General features: G+C 39.7%; 1 protein-coding gene across 3 annotated transcripts in view; it reads left to right on the forward strand.

Annotated features, from left to right (window-relative positions):
* LOC111863423 (dipeptidase 1) overlaps positions 1-19519 on the forward strand; it is a 399898-nt gene that overhangs the window by 6089 nt on the left and 374290 nt on the right. For 2 of the 3 annotated variants that reach the window (XM_023849742.2, XM_023849744.2), the window contains exon 1: positions 8458-8785. The exons of the other annotated variant lie outside the window; for it this stretch is intronic. The gene's annotated coding sequence lies outside the window, so the exon portion shown is untranslated. Of the gene's footprint in view, positions 1-8457; positions 8786-19519 lie in introns of those variants that run through there. 3 annotated transcript variants of the gene reach the window in all.

Here is a 19519-nt window from a genome sequence, read left to right on the forward strand (position 1 = left end):
TGTACAGTAGATTCTGACAAAGTTTTCTTCTATATTTTCGGAAATATTCAGAATATTTAAAACTTTCGGCCTTTATAAATTTGCGAAACCTTTCAATATTTATTAAGCCATTCTTTAAGAGCAACGTACGTGAGTCACAAATGCTTTAGATATTTTGGAACTTTTTTAAATTTTCAGAAGACCATAATTTAATTTATTTCTCCAGTCACTTTAAATCAAATAATCTGACTCAACTCCAAGTAATTTCGCAATTTCTTTTTTCGTTGTTTACTTTGCCTTTCCTTCGCATTCTCTATCTCTCGCGCTCTAACACTCTTTTATATATTATAGTGTGGGTTTATTCTTCAAATATGTACAACGTTATTTAAATTAGACAAATTATTTAACGTCGAACTGTATGATTACTGCGACTGACGAGCAGGAGATAAACTGAAATTAAGGAAAGTTTAACCGATCACGGTAGCCGAACGGTCTAAAGCATGTATTTTCTTCGCTTGCTTTGAAGCAGGGATCGTGGGTTCGAATCCTACTCAAGGTATGGATGTTTGGTGTGTGTATGCGTTTATTGTCTGTTCGTGTTTTCCTGTGTTTACGTAGAGGCCTTGCGACGAGCTGATCACTCGGCCAAGGAGTCCTACAGTCTATAAAAATCATCAGTGAAACTGAGAAATCAGCCCTATGATTTAAAATTGGGGGCGAAAAGGGGGGAAAATAAAAAAAGGAAAGTTTGCAATTGCCCCGAAAGTAATTTTCCGACATTGTCCTGGAAATAATGAGGGAATCCATGTAAAACTTAAAGTATTGCAAGTAGTCCCCGAGTCAAGATTCACGAAAGACAACTAATTCTGATGATGGTGTCAGTATGTTCCTCCGAAACATGTGTGAACTTCTAACGCACAACGCTATCAGAAGATATTCAACGATGTGAGAACCTCAAATCCAATGTTATTAAGCTGGGATTCTAAGAATTATAAAATTGTGTGATCCATTTATGCGCACGACAATAAGGAAATCCCTAAAAAATAAAAGACCTCGGTTTACCAGTAAAGTGAAACTTTCCTAAAACAATGGTAGAGTCAACAGGCGTGTGGTATATGCAAACCCAAACTGCGCATGACGGAAGTTTTATGAACAACGCCCATTCTCCTCCTCTACCCCTCAAGGTGTGTACACACAGTGCACTAGAAAGGAGAAAGTCATGCATCCAAGAACTTCCTCCGAATATATTTTTCGCTCTTCTCTCGTACTTCTAATCTACAGGGTACACTCGCATTGGGCCAAGTTCAGTGCTACTGTCACCTTTGTGAACACAGAGCTTCATGTTGACTCATATGTTTCTTCTGTACGGGCTTCAGATGCATCATCAGATATATTTGCCGTTCAAGCCTCAACGATAATTTTTAATGCTAGTGGGGTGGGACTAAGTCCCTTGTACTGCAGCCACTTCTGGCCTATTGTACCAGCCCCAGATGATAGGTGAGGGTGATTGTGGAGCAATTGGTCAAATGAAGATTGGCAGGGGAAACCGAAGTACTCGGAGAAAACCTGCCCCAGCGCCACTTTGTCCACCACAAATCCCACTTGACCAGACACGGGATCGAGCCTCAACGATAACAATAGTACTTATTACTTGGGGGCACGCGGTAGCGTAGTGGTTGAGGAGCTATGCTACAAGCCGCAAGGTCGGGGGTTCAAGTCCCGATGAGGTCATTGGATTTTTTTTCAGTTGACCTAATCCTTCCAGCCGCACTAGGCCCCGGGGTGAACTCAGCCTCTAAGAGAAATGAGTACCAGGAATTAATTAAAATAATTTTCCTGGGGAGTAAAGCGCGGCCGGCGCGTAAGGCTGACAACCTTACCGCCATCTTTTAGCCGATTGTCTAGATAATGTGGGACCCTCAACGTTTCATAACCCTGTGCGCCTTCACGGTCTGATACGTGGATAGCTTTACTTAATCTACTTATTACTTGAGAAGCTGTGGAGTTGACTTCCGACGCCTCGCCTACAAGCACTTGGTTGATTTCTTCCCATGCATTGTTGTTTTTAGCCTAATGTCCTTATTCTGAAGTAAGAGAAGGAGGCTTATGAGATTACCTTGCACTTTGCGTGCCTCCCTGAACGCCTTAAAGCCAGAAGAGACTGCTATTTCTAGGCAACGGCTCAGAAAATATACTCCCCTCGGAAATGAATGTGCAATAATAGAAGAACTGACGTGAGGTTTTCTATGCGGTCCGTGTCGTATCAAATATTCAATATGCAGTGGAAGGGAAATAGTTTTCATTGTAGCATAATATCTGTAAGTTAGGCATGATCTGCTCTGGAAAGCCTGTACTGACAGAGGACTTGTGTGTAAAGCAAAAGGAAGAGTTTTCGATAACATGTTATATGTGCGAAATATACACTTGACGAAAGGAAGTCTGTATTCATAAGAGACAGACCCATCTTCTCGTCAGAGATGATGTCACATAAGGACTATTACTGCAAGAGTTCATTTGGAAAAAGAAATATCTGGTCGTAGGCCTCAAGGAGCCTGACGCCAAGACGAACTGATTGGCGGTAAACCGCCAGTCGTAAAGTGACTCTGACTCTGACTCTGACTCTGGAAGTAGGCAATTAGTTCTTCCAAGAACTTTCTGCATACAGCTGCTGCAGCATCGTTTTATTACTTCATGATAAAAATTGAGTATGGATTGATGAAAGAGAAGTTACAAGGAAATGAGTGAAGATTAAAAACGGATAGTAACACAAGGAAAGACAAACGTTCTTAATATTTCCTCTCCACACTGTGCACAAAGTTTCGCTCTGCTAGCGAAACGGGCCGAACACGGCAACCCGTTCCTTAAACCTCGTTGATATCGCTCATACTAATTCAGTTATTCATTGGATTTCGTTTTCTGTGTATAACCCCCCGCCCCATATTCGGAGTTTGGCCATTGATTTACTTGTATATCCGAAACTTTCCTTCTATTCCACTTCTTACTCACGCCGATATAGCTCAGATTGATTGAATAATATTGAATGTAAATACGGGTAATTCTAATAAGATTATGATACTTAATGTGGACAGAAAACATTAATGACTGTGATCGAATACCAGAATACAATTTTATGTACAGATCCAATATATATGTACTTTCTGTATATAGGTTCTCTGTAGGCTGATCATAGTGGCCGCACAATCTAAGGCCTGAAATTTCGTGGGTTCGAATCTTAATGAAGACATGCAGGTCTACCTGCCTTTATTATGTGTTTGTGTTGTCCTGTGTAGGTAACGGCCTTGCGACAGGCTGATCCCTCTTCCAAGGAGTCCTATCAACTGCCAATAAGATTCATAATTTCAGAGTTAATTTTGGGCGGGAACAGGCCAGAGATTCCAATCCGTCAAGATAGACGAAAAAGAAGAAGAAACTCATTTAACGACGCTCTCAATAAATTAGACTATGTAGAATCGAAGGTGAAATGCATTAAATGATTGATGAAATGGAGAAGTGGAACGGAAGTAGTTCTGGCCTATTTTAGGCGTTCATCTTAAAGTTTTGAGGAAAACCACGAAAGATCTCAGGTTAGTCGGTGTTCCGGCTGAGTTCTGCAACAGATACTTCCAAATGTGAATTAGAAGCGTTTCAGTCTGAGCCCGTACTCTACAGCTACAATAAGATCATTTTGGTGCTCCCTGAAAATAAAGAAACGCACTGCTCCAACAGACGCAGCAAGCATTGTTTGCAGGCAGTAACAATTCTGCCATAGGCGCATTTGCTAACAGTAGTCTCTCTGTCGTCAGCTATCGTTATTTTATGAAAAATTATTGTTTAGAAGACCTTTTGACACTTGTATTTTGAATTGTTCTGATATTGAATATTATTGAATGAATTGTAGGTATACAAAGTTGAGTGAAAAACATAAGAATTTAATAAAATTGCTATAGAAGATGCAAAAACTAAATTTATATTAAATACCAACACTAGCCAGACAATACGTGGTGCAACAACTGAGTTGTGCGTACTTTATTGGAAAGTTGTTCAGGGCTGGTACTGCATGGGACTATAGCGTACTTAGAGCATCCATGAAATTACGAATTATCAGAGACAACAATCATGAATTCAACATTGAAGACCATATTTTAACACTTCGTCTACATTACATGGGTGTATAACCGAAAAATTGGGGTTTCTGTAACTCATTATTTAAGTATTAAATATTATAACGGATTCGATCAACTCGTTTCCAGGCAACAGCTCTGTAAACACGGTCCAACACGATACATTAGATGAGGCTGCGTTTTCTATGTCGTCCGCGCCACTTCCAGCGCCGCCGACGGACCAGTGAACTCGCAGTCTGACATGTGAAACGTATTTTCTGTGTGGTCTGCACCATGCAGCAATAGAGGGCTGTGTTTTCTGTGCGTGGTCCGTGCCGAGAGAAAATGTGGGAATGGAAATTGACTGGACTTGAGCTCCAATGGAAAAGCATTGTGGCCAGAAGAAGAATTAGAAGACATAGTCTGTGACGTTACATGTGCTGTAGTACATCGATTTTGGGACTGTGTAATTTAGCGAGATTTTTACAGTTCCTATGTTATAAATCCGTTACCAGAGAAAGGATAATGAAGACTAGTGGAAATAGGCTAAGAAGATTAGTGTGGAGTGATTGTAAATTGTGTAAATCAGCAATAGTATAATAATTATTTTTAGTTACGATCTATAAGTGGTTAATAAATCCAATTAGCAATCCGAACCCCGTCTCTAGTATATGATACACATAACAGTATATTCCTTTAATATTACTAAATATTTTTTGTAAAAAAATCTTACGAATTTTGTTGCTTTCAACGTAGCATATATAGGATGTCAGTTCTTATCATCAATAGCGTGAATGTCTTACTTACGTGATATTTAAAGTTTTCGCGGTAGCAAAAATTAAGATTATTATAATAATCTTAATTTTTTTCTGAACCTGGTTCATGTGTAGCAGCAAAACCATCTACCAGGTTACACGGTGTAACCTGGTAGATGGTTTTGCTGCTACACATGAACCAGGTTCAAATTTCTTTGTATTATGTTTGTGTATGTTCATGTAAAGTGCTCTAAAATCAAACTTTAGAATAATATTTCTTCTGCAGAAATGATTGCCAGAGGATGAGACAAATCATTTTGGTAGCAATGGCTGTCCCTTTGCTTCACTGAAATTTATAGATTTTAGGATTGTGACACGATAGTGCCTTTGGTGCTTCAGCTTCAAATAGGTCTAGGATGTTGGCCTATGATCATAGATTAGGTTAGCATATTGGTGAATTCATGATTAGCGGAGGAAAATCGAAGTGATCGAGCAGAAACCTGCCGCCAGTGCCAATTCGTCCGCCAGAAATTCCATATGGACTTCTCTGGCATTGAACCCATACCTCAATTAGCGGCAACTGTTCTCCTAAGATCTTGCAAGGCAGTGATTGCGCTTAATTAAATACAAGGGAGCAATAGTGAACCTACAGCCTATCATGTACAGTGTGGTGTCCCATTTATTGAGTAAACACACGGATATAAGTTGTGCAAATACACAAGCCGCAAGTATCTGTTACAGACGAGGGAACTGTTCAAACAAACGGACACACACCACGTTGCTGGGAACTGAGCAGTGCCGAGGTCCACATTTTGTAATTCCAGCGCAACCGATGTAAAACATACGTAGGTCTATTATCGGGAGCTAAACATTTCGTTTCAAGAAAATTATAATTTTCTTGAAAGAAGAAGAGAAGAAGAAGAAGAGAAAACTCCTATTCCCATGGGATTCGAACTTGGGAACACAGTCTTCTTACTGCCAAAAGCATTGCGTGCCTAAGAAAGACAGTGAATAATAATTATTATTGTTTTCTCTTCTTCCTCTTTAATATCCTATGTATGTATAAGGTTATAGGGTTTGCGATGTGCCAATCCCCCATTCGAGAAGCGCTACCAGATGTCTTAAATATTCGTACTTCCAGAAGTTAATACTGAATTTGTAACAAGGCCGAAGACATAGACAGAAAAGAAGAAGAAGAATTTATTTATCAAAGAGACGGATTTATAAACGCAATTTACGTGTTTTTTTCTTACCTAAAACAATAAGTGTACCTGTATATCTAACAAAAGACGTAACTAAACAAAAGTGGAATAAATATTCAACAGAACTTAAATAATGCAAGGACACTATCCAGATTATAGCAGGGAAGGACAAATTAGTAAATTCCAATTAAACGATTGACAAACCAGTGAACCAGTAAATTAATTAAATAAGACGAAAATTAATTAAATATGAAAATAATTAAACCTCTCTAGCAGAATAATTAACTCACTCTCTATAACTGTTGTATCAGAACTCGAAAATATAACGTTGTCAACATCAAATCTCGTGGATTCTGAGACAGCTAAATCGAGGGCTAATTACGAAATCGGGAATGCACTGTCTTCACTCGCTCGGAAGCCGGGATCATGGGTTTGACACCCACTCAGGGCATGGATGTTTGTGTGCGTTTTTCTGTGTTTGTGTACGGGTAGAGGCCTTGCGACGAGCTGATCACCCGCCCAAGGAGTCCTACCGTATGTCTCAGATCAAGTAAAACCGAAGTGAAACGGAGGATTTCATGGAGGTAGGCCTAGGCCGAAATGAGGGCTGTAACGCCAATGAAAAAAAAATACGAAATCGTATTTCCTTAGGGTCTATTTTCAATTTACTTTTTTTCTTCTGACTTCCAAAGGATCATTTGCGAAGAAAAGTACAAGGAGAATTGATTTGCATCTTCATGAAGTCAAATCTTTGTAAAGTTCAGCAGATTGAGAGAATTAATTTAGTGCCTGCTGTTTGAAGTATGTAGATAGCTATATACATATATGTATAATATGACGTGCCGGTTAAAAGCCAGAATATCAGAGTCAGAGCGGGCATCCATTGTTAGACAACGGCTCGGTAGTCACCTGTCTGCTTCAATAAGAACAGTGAATACATCGTTGTCTGGGTGACAATTGTGAACACGTTCACGCGACAGCGCGTACATAAATAGACCATTACCACAGAAAAGAAAACCAAAACTGTTCAAGGAGGTGCTTGCTAGCCCAGCGGCCTAAAAAGTAGAAAAAAAAATTAAAGCTATCCCTGTAACAGGCCGTAGAGGCCCATAGGTTTGTGAGATGTTGAGGGTCACACATTTTCTAGACAATCGGCGGTAAGGTTATCAGTCTTAAGCGCCGGTCGCGCTTTACTCCCCAGGAAAATTATTTAATTAATTCCTGGTATACATTTCCGTTTGAGACTGAGTCGACCCCAGGGCCATAGTGTGGCGGGAAGGATTAGGTCTATTGAAAAAAATCCAATAATCTCATCGGGATTTGAACCCGCGACCTTCCGACTTGTAGCATAGCTCCTCAACCAACTATGCTACCGCCGCCTAGCAGATATAAATGGAGACCAGTTCAGAAGCCAGAAGCAAGAAGCGAGAGACACGGAAGACGAAGAACAGAATACGAGTGAAATACAGAAGCCCAGAAGTACAAAAAGCAGACAACCGTGAGGGAGTATCCAGGAGCTGAATGTGTGAACTGTTACAACAGAGTAACTGTGAGAGCAACGTCCAATAAAACTAACCATCAAATCCAAAATCCACTGTGATTGGTCATGGAACCCCGGACACGTGACCAAGTATAGATATAGAGATGAGTCGGGATAGCGTAGTCGGTATAACGATTAGCTGCGGGCTGGACGACCGAGGGGTGGGAGTTCGAGTCCCGGTGGGGTCATTTTCTCTTCTCCATCTCGTTCAGACCGGCTCTGGGGCCCACCCAGTCTCCTATCCAATATGTACCGGGGACACTTTTCCCGGGGGTATAACAGCAGGAGCGTGAAACTCGCCGCTCACTTCCCACTAGTGCCGAGGTCAAGAAAACCTGGACCTATAAATTCACTTCTCCGTAAGCCATCATGGCGTAGTACTTAATTAGTTAAGCACAAGTACAACTTTACCTTTATTGCATATAGCAAATCATTTCTAAGTTACATTTGATGATCTCGAAGTCGTGACTATGAGGAGTACAATTTTTGCGTTATAACCCTGCGCCCTTTTCATGCTTGTTATTGGTCTGAATTTTTCTTCTACAATCCATGTGGGCATGATACGTTCATCCGAAACGTCGGAGGACTTAACTGAATTACATCGCGCTACAGTCGAGAAGACTGTACCCTTCCATCAATTCTAACTCTACTTACTTTCTGTTTTTCTTGAAAACTCCCAAGTTGTATTACCTCTTACATTTTACCGAAAAATAGAAACTGTCCGAATTTAAAGCTTTCGCTATAAATCTCAGTGTACCTGATCTCGAAAGAACAGAGGCTGGACAAATGTGCCTTCGTGGGCAGTGGTCCTAAGCGCGCCGGTCCGACGGAGAACGCGGGGATCAGTTGTATACTCCGCGTGGTGAGAGGCAGTGAGAGGACTCGCGTTGCTATCACTGCTCAGTAGGAGCGCTACTTCCACCCAGATTGGTCGTATGGGGAGAGGTTGTCGCAGTATGGGGCTCCTTATCGTGACGCATAATTAGCTACCGGGATCACGGTGATTGGTGATTAGACAATTAAGAGTGTAATGTGAAATATTAAATTTTCGTAAATTATGACTCTTGTCACGCCGATCAACATGTGCCGCACTTGAACAGTTTAAGATAATCTGAAACCTACTTATATATATAAAAATGCCCAACGATGACATGGACTGAGTCATCAGATCGCCATCCTGTTAGCTCCTCAAGAACATTTGAATCTAAGGTATGTTCACATATGATAGTTTTAAAGTTAATGATTAGGATAAGATTTTATAACATGTTCTCGGAATATGAAACTTATATCATGGCTGCATTTCAGAAGATACAGTACCAAAATATGTAACCTGAGCATTCTTGATACTGAATATGTTCGTATTGATGGAAAATATTAAAGTTTCTAGGGATATATACCGGCTGTTTGTCAACTGTAGGCATATAAGTACATACCGACGAATTATAAAATGGGGAAAGAAGCCATCTTGTCCCAATTTTCTGCAACTACATTGTATAGATGGACTGGTATAAAACAAAAGAAAACGCATAAAGTCACTGTGTCGCCATGTCAAGAAAGAACCTCCCAAACATTAAACGGTGTCAACCACCGCCCGTCACAGTGGCCGCGCGGTCTAACTTTATTTGCCCGCTCAAACACTGGGATTGTGAGTTCGAATCCTACTTCAGACATGGATCTCTGTGTGCGTTTATTCTGTGTTTGTGCTTTCCTGTGTGCAGGTAGCGGCCGTGCGTTGGACTGATCCCCCATCCAATGCGACATAGAGACTGTGTAGAAGATTAGGAAAGTGAAAAAGCGGACAAGATCCAACAAAGAACTGTACAGAGCCTTAGACAGATAGTGTCAGCCACAACAGTAGTAAGCTCAATGAAGTAAAATGAAATATCCATACCCACGGATTTATATCTTGCATAGCAGTTCAAATTGCAACCCCTATATTTACGTGTGAATTGTGAGGTTATGATTTAGTTGATTATGAAGATGAATGTCCCCTGAGACGTGACTCTGCACTTTTGAGGTACATTTTACGAAGCTGTTCTTATCTTCTACGGTATAGTGTCCAATATTGGAACGAGAGGTGAATAATGAATTTGAAATGTTTTGGAAGGAAGTAGTGGTGGCCTAATCGGGGTGCAATCATGGAATTTGACTGGATAAAAAATAACAAGAAAAATATCAATTAGGACAGCCATAGTCGTTTCTGAGCATCGCTCAGATGCACTTCTAAAGCGTTACCACTATACAAACCTGCTGTTTGCTGCCGTTTAGTCTTGTAGATCGTTACCAACATTAGTAAATGCACCCGCTTCTTTCATCTTCACTATAGAGGGACAATCTGTATTATTACCTAAAAATTGGGAGAATAGGTTCCTCTGAAACGTCGGTAGGCAATCTACAAGACAGAGCGGTATCTTAACCCATAAGAACATAATCATAATATTTCGTTGCAAACATAGACTGAGGCAGTTTGAGAATAAGGTGTTGAGAATATTTGGACCAAAGAGAGATGAAGTGACAGGAGGTTTGAGAAAACTGCATAATGAGGAGCTTCATAATTTGTACTGTTCTCCAAGTACAATTAGAGTGATCAAGTCAAAGAGGATGAGGTGGGCAGGTCATGTAGCACGAATGAGGACCAGGTATGTACATAGGATATTGGTGGGAAAGCCAGAAGGAAAGAGACCACCGGAAAGACCAAGACGTAGGAGGGTGGACAATATTAAAATGGATCATAGAGAGATAGGATAGGATGGTATGGATTGGATTGATCTGGCTCAGGATATGGACCAGTGGAGGGCTCTCGTGGACACAGTAACGAACCTTCGGGCTCCATAAAATGCTGGGAAATTCTTGAGTAGCTGCAGAATTGGCGGCTCCCCAAGAAGGGCTCAACTCCATGAGTAAGTAACTAAGTAAATATTTCGTTGCAGTGTATCTCTATGTAACATTTCTCTCGTAGTGGAAGAATTGGTGAACAGCGATGCAGGATCTCCATTAAACGGATTTATGTACAGCTTTTGAAATTTTGAACGATCTTTCAGATATTCTGAATAAATTTCACAGTAGAATGAAGTATTTTCTGAGAGCGAAGTCGACTTTAGGCGTAGGCTTGCTTATTCGATTTTATAGCCTGTAATGAATGTTAGGGAGTTGAGCCCCATTTCACCGAAAATTGATAGGGTAATTTTGCCTCTAGTTCGAATTCAGTTAAACCAATAAATTCAAAAAAATGAAAGGACCAAATGGACAGATTCATTTTATGAACTTCTGTATTTTGGAGAGGAAAGATGTACAAATAAATTTCGAGGAAGCTTCAAGATCACTAAATGAGTAAAATTCATATATTTCTGACGATGATATGCTACTGAACATGGTTATGACGGACACAATCCTTAATATTGAGTTTCTGAAATATAATTCTTTGGAACCTCATTTCTTACCATCAATTTTTTTATCCTTAATGTCTCCCTGATTTTATTTGGCATTAACATTAATATTGACTCCATTTAGAGCTGCTTTCGGTGTCTTATAAACAAACAAAGCTCTTTCAGACAGGCGCAACTGAGTGCACAACCTTCCTTCCTCGTACATTGTGACCGAAACGGCTTGAGTTTCCCGAAATAAATTTAAAGAAAACTCGAAATGACGGAGAGTGCCCCAAATAGTAATTCTGTTTGCTTTTTATCTGTTATATAATCTGCAGGTGGAGTCTTTGACTTTTTAACGAAATTTCATGACTTGCATTGATTCTGTTGCGTTGAAACGGGAACTTTTTCTAACTGGTCCGTCTAGACAGAAAACTTTTCTTCCTTACACATGAAAATCGAAACGGATCAAGTTTCCTGAACATTTTACTTAAAGAAAACTTAAAAATATTAAAGGTATCCAAATAATAGCCAGATTTTTGTTTATTTGTATACATTTCAGAGGAGATTTCATGCATTCTTTAGTTATGCAAAGCCACATTTTAACTACCTATATTTTTTATATTGCATTGAATTATATGGAATGATTCTGGATAAGTTTTTAAATTATGGAAGGAAACAGCTGTAGCATATGATTAGTAATTGGATCTTGGGGATGAGGGTATGAAGGAAAAACATCTGTGTCGGATGTCTCCCGAATGAGATTCGAACGACGGAACTTCCAGCTATCAAGTCTTTTCATCAGTCTACAGGTATATTCCGACACACATCAGAGAAATGTCGAAAGAATCATTTGTGTGTAATTTGAAATTAGTAACGTGGCATTCACATACTTCGATTTGTATAGTTCGGCGCTATTTATTCTTGTCAGCACAACTACAGCTTTATACATAACCAAGTGTATTTTCCTATGACGACATGCTTCTACACGTGTGCATTAGTTGCAGGTCATATAATTTCGACTTATATCAGTTATGTATCGTTAACGAATGTTTGAACAATTAGATTGAAGAAGGGAAAAGTTAGTGCAGAGGCATATGTGCGTTAGTGGTGAAAATATTTGGACCGAAGAGAGATGAAGTTATGGGAGTTGGGAGAAAACTGCATGATGAGGAGCTTCATAACTTGTACTCTTCGCCAAGTATAATTAGAATGATAAAGTCAAGATGGATAAGATGGGCAGGGCATGTAGCACGAATGGGAGAGAGAAGAGGAATGCATGTAGGATAATGGTGGGAAATCAGAAGGAAATAAATAAATAAGTAAGAAGGACGAGACGTACGTGGTTGTATAATATTAAAATGGATATTATATTGGATTTGGTGGTGTCGGCTGGATCATTCTGGCCCAGGATAGGGACTAGCGGAGGGCTTTTGTAAATATGGTAATTAACTTGCGGGCTCAATTACATGTTGAGAAGTTCTTGATTAACTGCAAAATCGGTGGCTTCTCAAGAAGAACTCAGCTCCAAGAAGTTAGTGTGCGTTAATTATACGTGTATCTGGACATAAGAGAAGTGGCTTATATCACAAATGGAAGATGAGATTTCAGGATCTCTCTGTAAGCCTTCTGAATTGTGATGTTGCGTAACCTCGTAGATGGTTATGAAGGTTTCACATGTACCTGCTTCCAGGACTTCCAGTACTTAGAGGAGAAAGTCAGGTTCCTTCGAACCTTTGTACTTATTTATCAGTCTGCAAGGCGTCACAGTCTGTAAGGTCGTAACCATAAGAGGCTGAAGTTTGCTTGTTGCCCCCTTCTTGTCCGATACAAGAAACAAGTCCTGTCCAAAACTTTCCGCTTTTCGAAATATTGTTTATAGACACCTTGCAGATGCCCTTAGAGGGGTATCAGCCCGTCGCAAGGCCCCTGTGTACACAACACAACAGAGATCTATGAAGAAACCACAAGAATGTGTCAATGCTCCAATCTGGATTTGAACTCAGTTTTGGGCCTTGCCATAGCTCAAGCTGTTAGTCGCCGGCTTCCCACAGTGGCGGCCCGGGTTCAATCCCATAGGTTTTCACATTTTGTAAGAAGTTAAATTTCTGTGTAGCATTACATATTTTATTAAATTATTTCGTCGAACAATATAGATATAATGTGCCTTAACATTCTGTTTTTAAAAAGATTTCTGCATATGCTATAACTTTAAATGCCGTACCAATAGCGTGTTAGGGCACGCGGTAGCGTAGTTGGTTGAGGCACTATACTACAAGCCGGAAGGTCATGGGTTCGATTCCCGATGAGGTTATTGGATTTCTTCAGTTTACCTAATCCTTCCAGCCGCACTGTGGTGCTGGGGTCGACTGAGACTTTAACAGTGATGATTACCAGGAATCTCCTTGGAGTAAAGCGCGGCTGACAACTTCATTGCCATCTGTGAGCCGATTTTCTAGAAAATGTTGGAGCCTCGACGTTTGACAACCATATGGACCTTCATGGCCTGTTACAGGGATAGCTTTATCTCTACTTTTTATCATTACATTTTATTCTTATAAGCCAAAATAACCAATTATTTCGCAAATAAAATAAACACGACGTTCGTACTTCAGACAGTGCATAGAATGGCATTATTGATTTATTGATGCAACTTCATAGCTTTATTTGCCTCTAATTTAGGAAGCTTACAGCGCTAGTCTACAAAATATACAGACAATTTATTATGTTCCCCATAGTCCCTTGAAGTCACTAGAAAATGAAAGAGGTTACATAAGGTGGAGGTCCACAAATTGCACGCTTTGCTTAGCAATTTGTATTAATAAATAAGCATTAATTCTGGGAAGAACTAATAGCCTGCTTTATTTTACTTTTATAAGATACGAACCGCATAGATAACAAAAAAAATATTGGGAGGACACACAAACACACAGAGTAAAATAATCTCCTATCATAAAAGAAGTAAGGGAAAAGCACACAGACCCGAATGTGATCTCATGAGCTACCTTTCATGTTTTGTCTACTTGCCTAAGGTAGGCTTATGTGATCTCCGTGCTGTCTTCCTTTCTGTGTGCCTGTGTGTCTCTCTCATATTAACTTTTGAATGCCTGAACCAATCTATATAAAATTTGGTATGTAGTGTGCGGTAGCACTTTGTACGAATTTGAAATAGTGCGATATAAGAAATGTTGATAATGTCTCATTTTATGCTCAGCGTTTGAATTATGCGAGGTTTTCAGGAATGAATCCTGGCAAGAAATGCGACCGTACTCTATGTCATGGCACTTGCGTCCATCTCCTTGGCGCACTTCATAAATCCCTTCCATGAGTGTGTGCATCTGTGTGTCTCCTTTTGTTGCTAGCCAAGGGCTCGGTAAAAACGTTCCCACGGCGACAAATAAAGACAACAATAGAAGAATTATTGAACACGTATGCCTGTTCTCTCTGTGTGTCCCCTTATCGTTAATACATAAAAACTTGGTTAAGACATTTCAATAGCAAGAAAGAACTGTTAGAGGCGGCATTTTCCATGCGGTCACTTTCGTGTCAAAGGAAAGTAAGAGATTAGTTCTTCACAGAATTTGTTCTTTCAAAATAAATAAGGTAGGCTTAAAGGACTGAGTTCATTGTTAGTCGTTTTCTAGATTTTGTCCATTGCCATGTATATCAGAAAATAATCTTTCAGGGGCTGGACATCATCGGCTCCTCAGATATGGGGACACCTACTCAGTTGGGTCCCTCAGAAAGGGCTGATTCTGTTCAAGACATGATCATGAGTCTGTTTCATAGTTACAAACACGCTTTTTCAGTTACACATATCATCCTCCCTTGAATGGTTTCATGGTCCTTCTGTTGACTGTTTCCGTGTTGAGACTATATAGCATCGGATGTTGGGACGCTACAAATACATGAACTAGGGAGAATTTGAAAGAACCCGGTTCTGATCTAAGCAATCCCGGAATTCCCCTTGGAAGGACTAAGAAGAACATGAAAATTCTCAATAAGAATAGCTGCTAATACCATCGGGTTTCGAACCCAGTATGTGCCGAATACAAGTCTAAGAGATTTTAGATCAACCTATTGTCTAATTAATGCTGAATTGTGTACTATGAAGTGATCATTGTGTGTTGCAAAATACAAAACTGAAATTTCTCAATACGTACGAATAAAACCAAGGAAATCTCTTAGGATGGCCTTCTTCGGGCCAAGATATGTGTCACGCATGGATCAAGCATGAAACACATCCATGTTGCGCATTCCAAATCGCAAGGAATTGGGCCCTGTTCGAGATGTTGTTTTTGATGAGGAAAATAATATTAAAATTGAAATTAGAGGAGTAATCTGAATTAAACTGGCAGAGGATGAAGTACGGTTGTGTATTTCTGTTAAAACGGTTGTGAAGTTTTGTTTTCATAACAGTTGGTTAGTCGAAAATTATTAGCCCTTGTTTAAATGAAGAACGCTAGGATATCTGATCTGTTCAAGTCACAGTGGTTACTGTCCTATGTACTACTTGCCTGCAAAATTAGAAAACTTTGCTCTTTCTCCTTGAATGTTTTTGTTTGTTTCGTATGATTCGCAGAATGTTCAGTGATTATTTCCCTACGTCACTACCCGGTTCTTCTATATATTGGAATGTCGGTTTTCTCTTATATGAGAAATTAAATTTTAAATATTATTTAGACGAATTTGAAATACGTGGGATTTAATGTAACCGGTGTTCTCTCTTTAGAGTTTAAATACATTTTAATCATTAAAAAGTTACCAATTCCTGTTTGGTACATCATGGAATTACCGTCGTGTTTATTAGGGACAAGCGGTAGCATAGTTAGTTGAGGCACTATGCTACAAGCCGGAAAGTCGCGGGTTCGATTGCCGATAATTTCACTGGATTTTTCAGTTGACCTAATCTTTCCAGCTGCACTGTGGCCCTGGGGTTGACTCAGCCTTTTACATAAATGAGTACCAGGAATCTTCCTAGAATAAAGGGCAGCCTGCTCTTAAGGCTGACAACCTTACCGCCATTTGCGAGCCGATTTTCTAGAAAATGTGGAAGCCTCGAAGTCTAACAACCCTATGGGTCCCCCACGGCCTGTTACAGGGATACTTTTGCTTTTCTTTTTTCGTCGTATTTGTTGTGGATATATTGCAACGTATTAGAGGTGTGACTGAAGACGGGGTTTTGGATTGGATGATTGTATTTATTGACACCTTATATACTTTACTCGTAAGTACAGGTAATTAGAGCGCTATCGCTAGTCCCATACTTTACAGGTCACTTACACACTAGTGTCCTCAGTCTCTATTACATTCTCCACTAGCCGTTTCCTGGAAGTGGATTGGTATCAGTCTCACTATAACTTCAAATCTCACTCGAAGCCTTCTTTGCATAGACTAATTTCTTTTTTAGTCATTTCTTAATCGCCTTCAACTGCCTACTCTCATATTTCTCTGCTGCAACTGCTAACTCCCGGATTAGACTCAATTCTCTCTGTAGCTGCGTGAGATCCTCGATATATAACCTTGGAGCAGACCCACAGAAAACATCGCTTCCTCTGTTGTCGCATATTGATTCACTGCTACAGAGATGTGTTTACCGCTCAGTTGCATAACGAGAGGGGCGCGGTTCCATAGAGAACGCCTCTTGCAGCGCCACTTCTATTACTGCTTGACGTCATAACGTACATGATGCCTTCCTCCTGTTTGTGTACTGGCCGTTACCTAGCAATACCGTTTCTCTGCCGCCACAGTCCTTGCTTTGAGCAAATACGCCACAATATTTTGAGAAGTATATTTTAATATTTGAAGGGTAAGATACTGCGCATGGAAACAAATGAATATCTTGTCTACTTCAGAACAGCCACATTGAAGTGAGAATCCTAACTTCTAAATTTTGTTTAAGGTTCCATGAATATTTTGATAGCAAAGTGCGGAAGAAGTTTCCACAGTAGGAATCTTGACAAATACCAACGTATAAGGATTTCAGTAACTACTTCATACGTCTGCTGAACCTGAAATAAGCCGCGATCTCATTTCTTACTTTTCTGTCAATTTGTGTTTTACGTAATGTTTAGGTTCTTAAGGCGGTACATATGAAGATTTCTGTCATGCGGGGTGGAACACCGTGTGATTCAGGGCACCCTGAAGATAGAGGCAACAGATTCCTCTCAAATGTGTCTATCCTTTTACCAGACTACACGGCGTCACATCTCAGAAGCCATTAATCTTCAGTTTATAATCCACTTTCCTCAGATATTCATTATGCTGGGGTAGTGGAAGCTTAAGAGCATTAAACCATAGCAAATAACATCCCACATTGGCAGAGAGAGCCCGGGCAAGCGGGGGTTCTACTTGGGAAGGTCTCTTATACAATGCATTTAATTACATTTTACAAAACCCCTTGTGAATTATATGTGGTTTCGAATATATTGAATTTGATAGTGGAACTCTAATTACTATATAGTGCCCAATATAATATAATCGCGTGAAACAGAGTTGGTTTCGTGGGAAACTGTATAACGCAATTCCGATCAAATATCTGAATGAAAGAAACGTCATAGAATACCAGTATTTGCATGGGAAGATAATAAAAAATAAAGCTATTCCTATAACAGGCCATGAAGGCCCATAAGGTTGTGAGACGGCGAGGCTCCCATATATTTTCTGGACAATCGGGTCACAGATGGCGGTGATGTCGGCCTTACGCTCCGGCCGCACTTTACTCTCCAGAAAGATTCCTGGTACTCATTTGTGTTAGAGGTTGAGTCGACCCAGGATCATAGTGCGGCTGGAAGGATTAGGTAAATTGAAAGATCCAGTGACATCAGGAATCTAACCCGCGACCTTCCGGCTTGTAACACAGTGCCTCAAGCAACTGTGTTACAGAGTGCCCTGATGGAAGAAAATATTAAAATAATTTTTAAATAAATAAGATTTGAGATTGTAGATTGGATTAATCTGACTCGGGATACGGACCAGTGACAAGGTTAGTTTGAGATCACTCTTAATATATTGATTGAAATGAAACTTCCGGAAGATAATCATGCGATCGTCACTATGTGTGAAATGGGTTGCGCGTCCGTGTAGGTCAGAGCACTTATTCGGCAATATCATTTAAATTATTTATAATACCATTTATAAAGGTTTTGGCAGCATGAAAGAAAACTAATTTTTAAATTAATTATGATAGTGCTTAAGGTAAATCTGTCAAAAATATTTCTATCGTGTCTCAATTTGTGCACTACTGAATTCTGAGCCAAAATAGAGCGTATATTTTTCAGTCGTGTCTCGTTTTTTGTATGTTTTCGGAATTTAATTTAAACATGAAATGAAAATTGTAGGTTCTCAATATTACAGGCCAAGTTAATAGAATTCATTTCATCTGATTTAATTTGTTTTGATAAATATTGTTAGCGAAAGTAATTTATTTCTACTCTACTAATTTTATCCACGTTTTGAGTTACCGAAATGATTGGAATTAAAGGAATATTATGTTACTTCTCTTAGGCGGAAGTCGCTATATTATCTCTTGAAACTTAAATTTCATATAGAAATTTGGTGCCAAAAATCCTTAAAAGAGGCCATTAATAAGCTGTTAAGCAGACCCGAGTCCAGATGAGAATCTTATAACAAACAGATGTGAAATGAACGTTGTTAGATATGATGTAGTTTTTGCTTACCTGAAAATAATTTTTGTTGCCTTCTACGCAAGAGTGTGGGAGCCCTGTTGGAATAAGCCAATTTCCGATGAAAGATGTTTAGCAGCCTTTGTCCTTATAGGATCACACGGTTTTCGAAAAATGACGCGTCGCTGGTGCAAGCCACCTCGAAAGAATTTATTTATAGTTTCGAAAGACTTGCCTAATAGCCACTCTAGAATTTACACCACTAGAAAACCGAGATTACGTCTGTGGGGATTTGTTGCGCTGACCATGTGACGCTCTCTATTCGCTAAAGTTGGCACTAACTTCCCCGACAAGCTGCGGTCGCTCAGTCGGTATAGTTCGCTTGAGGACTGAAGCCACAGAGTTTGCTTTTTGTATAGAGCTTTATTTTGTAAACTTCGTGACTTCGCTTGCCTTTCTACGTTACTAAAACATCACATCTCGCCGATATATTGGGTTTTTGGACTTCATCCATCGTCCTGGTTTTTAAGATAACTAATAAAAACCAGGACGATGGATAAAGTCCAAAAACCCAATATATCTGTGTGTTATACACCATCGTCAGAATCCTATAGTAACTAATCACATCTCGCCGGTTACTACTCTGTAAATTATAATGCATATTCCGTGTGTTGAAATGAATAAATCTGTACTACCTAAGAAAGTGATCGAGTTATCATTCTCGTACTGGCTTTATCGACTGGTTACTCGTTCGGTTTGTTTCCCCATGGATGCGACCCATGGGAGGAGACTCAAATCTCAATACATAGAGCTTAGTTCTCCCATAAATCCCATTACTCAACGAATTACCAATTAGTCGAGCTTTCCATCTCTAGACGATGATAGTCGAATGTTTTGTCTGTTATAAAATGTGAATAGAAATTAATTATTATTTTAAAAATCTGTTATTTCAA

Source organism: Cryptotermes secundus, unplaced genomic scaffold (assembly GCF_002891405.2).
Source record: "Cryptotermes secundus unplaced genomic scaffold, Csec_1.0 scaffold964, whole genome shotgun sequence".
Lineage (NCBI taxonomy): Eukaryota > Metazoa > Arthropoda > Insecta > Blattodea > Kalotermitidae > Cryptotermes > Cryptotermes secundus.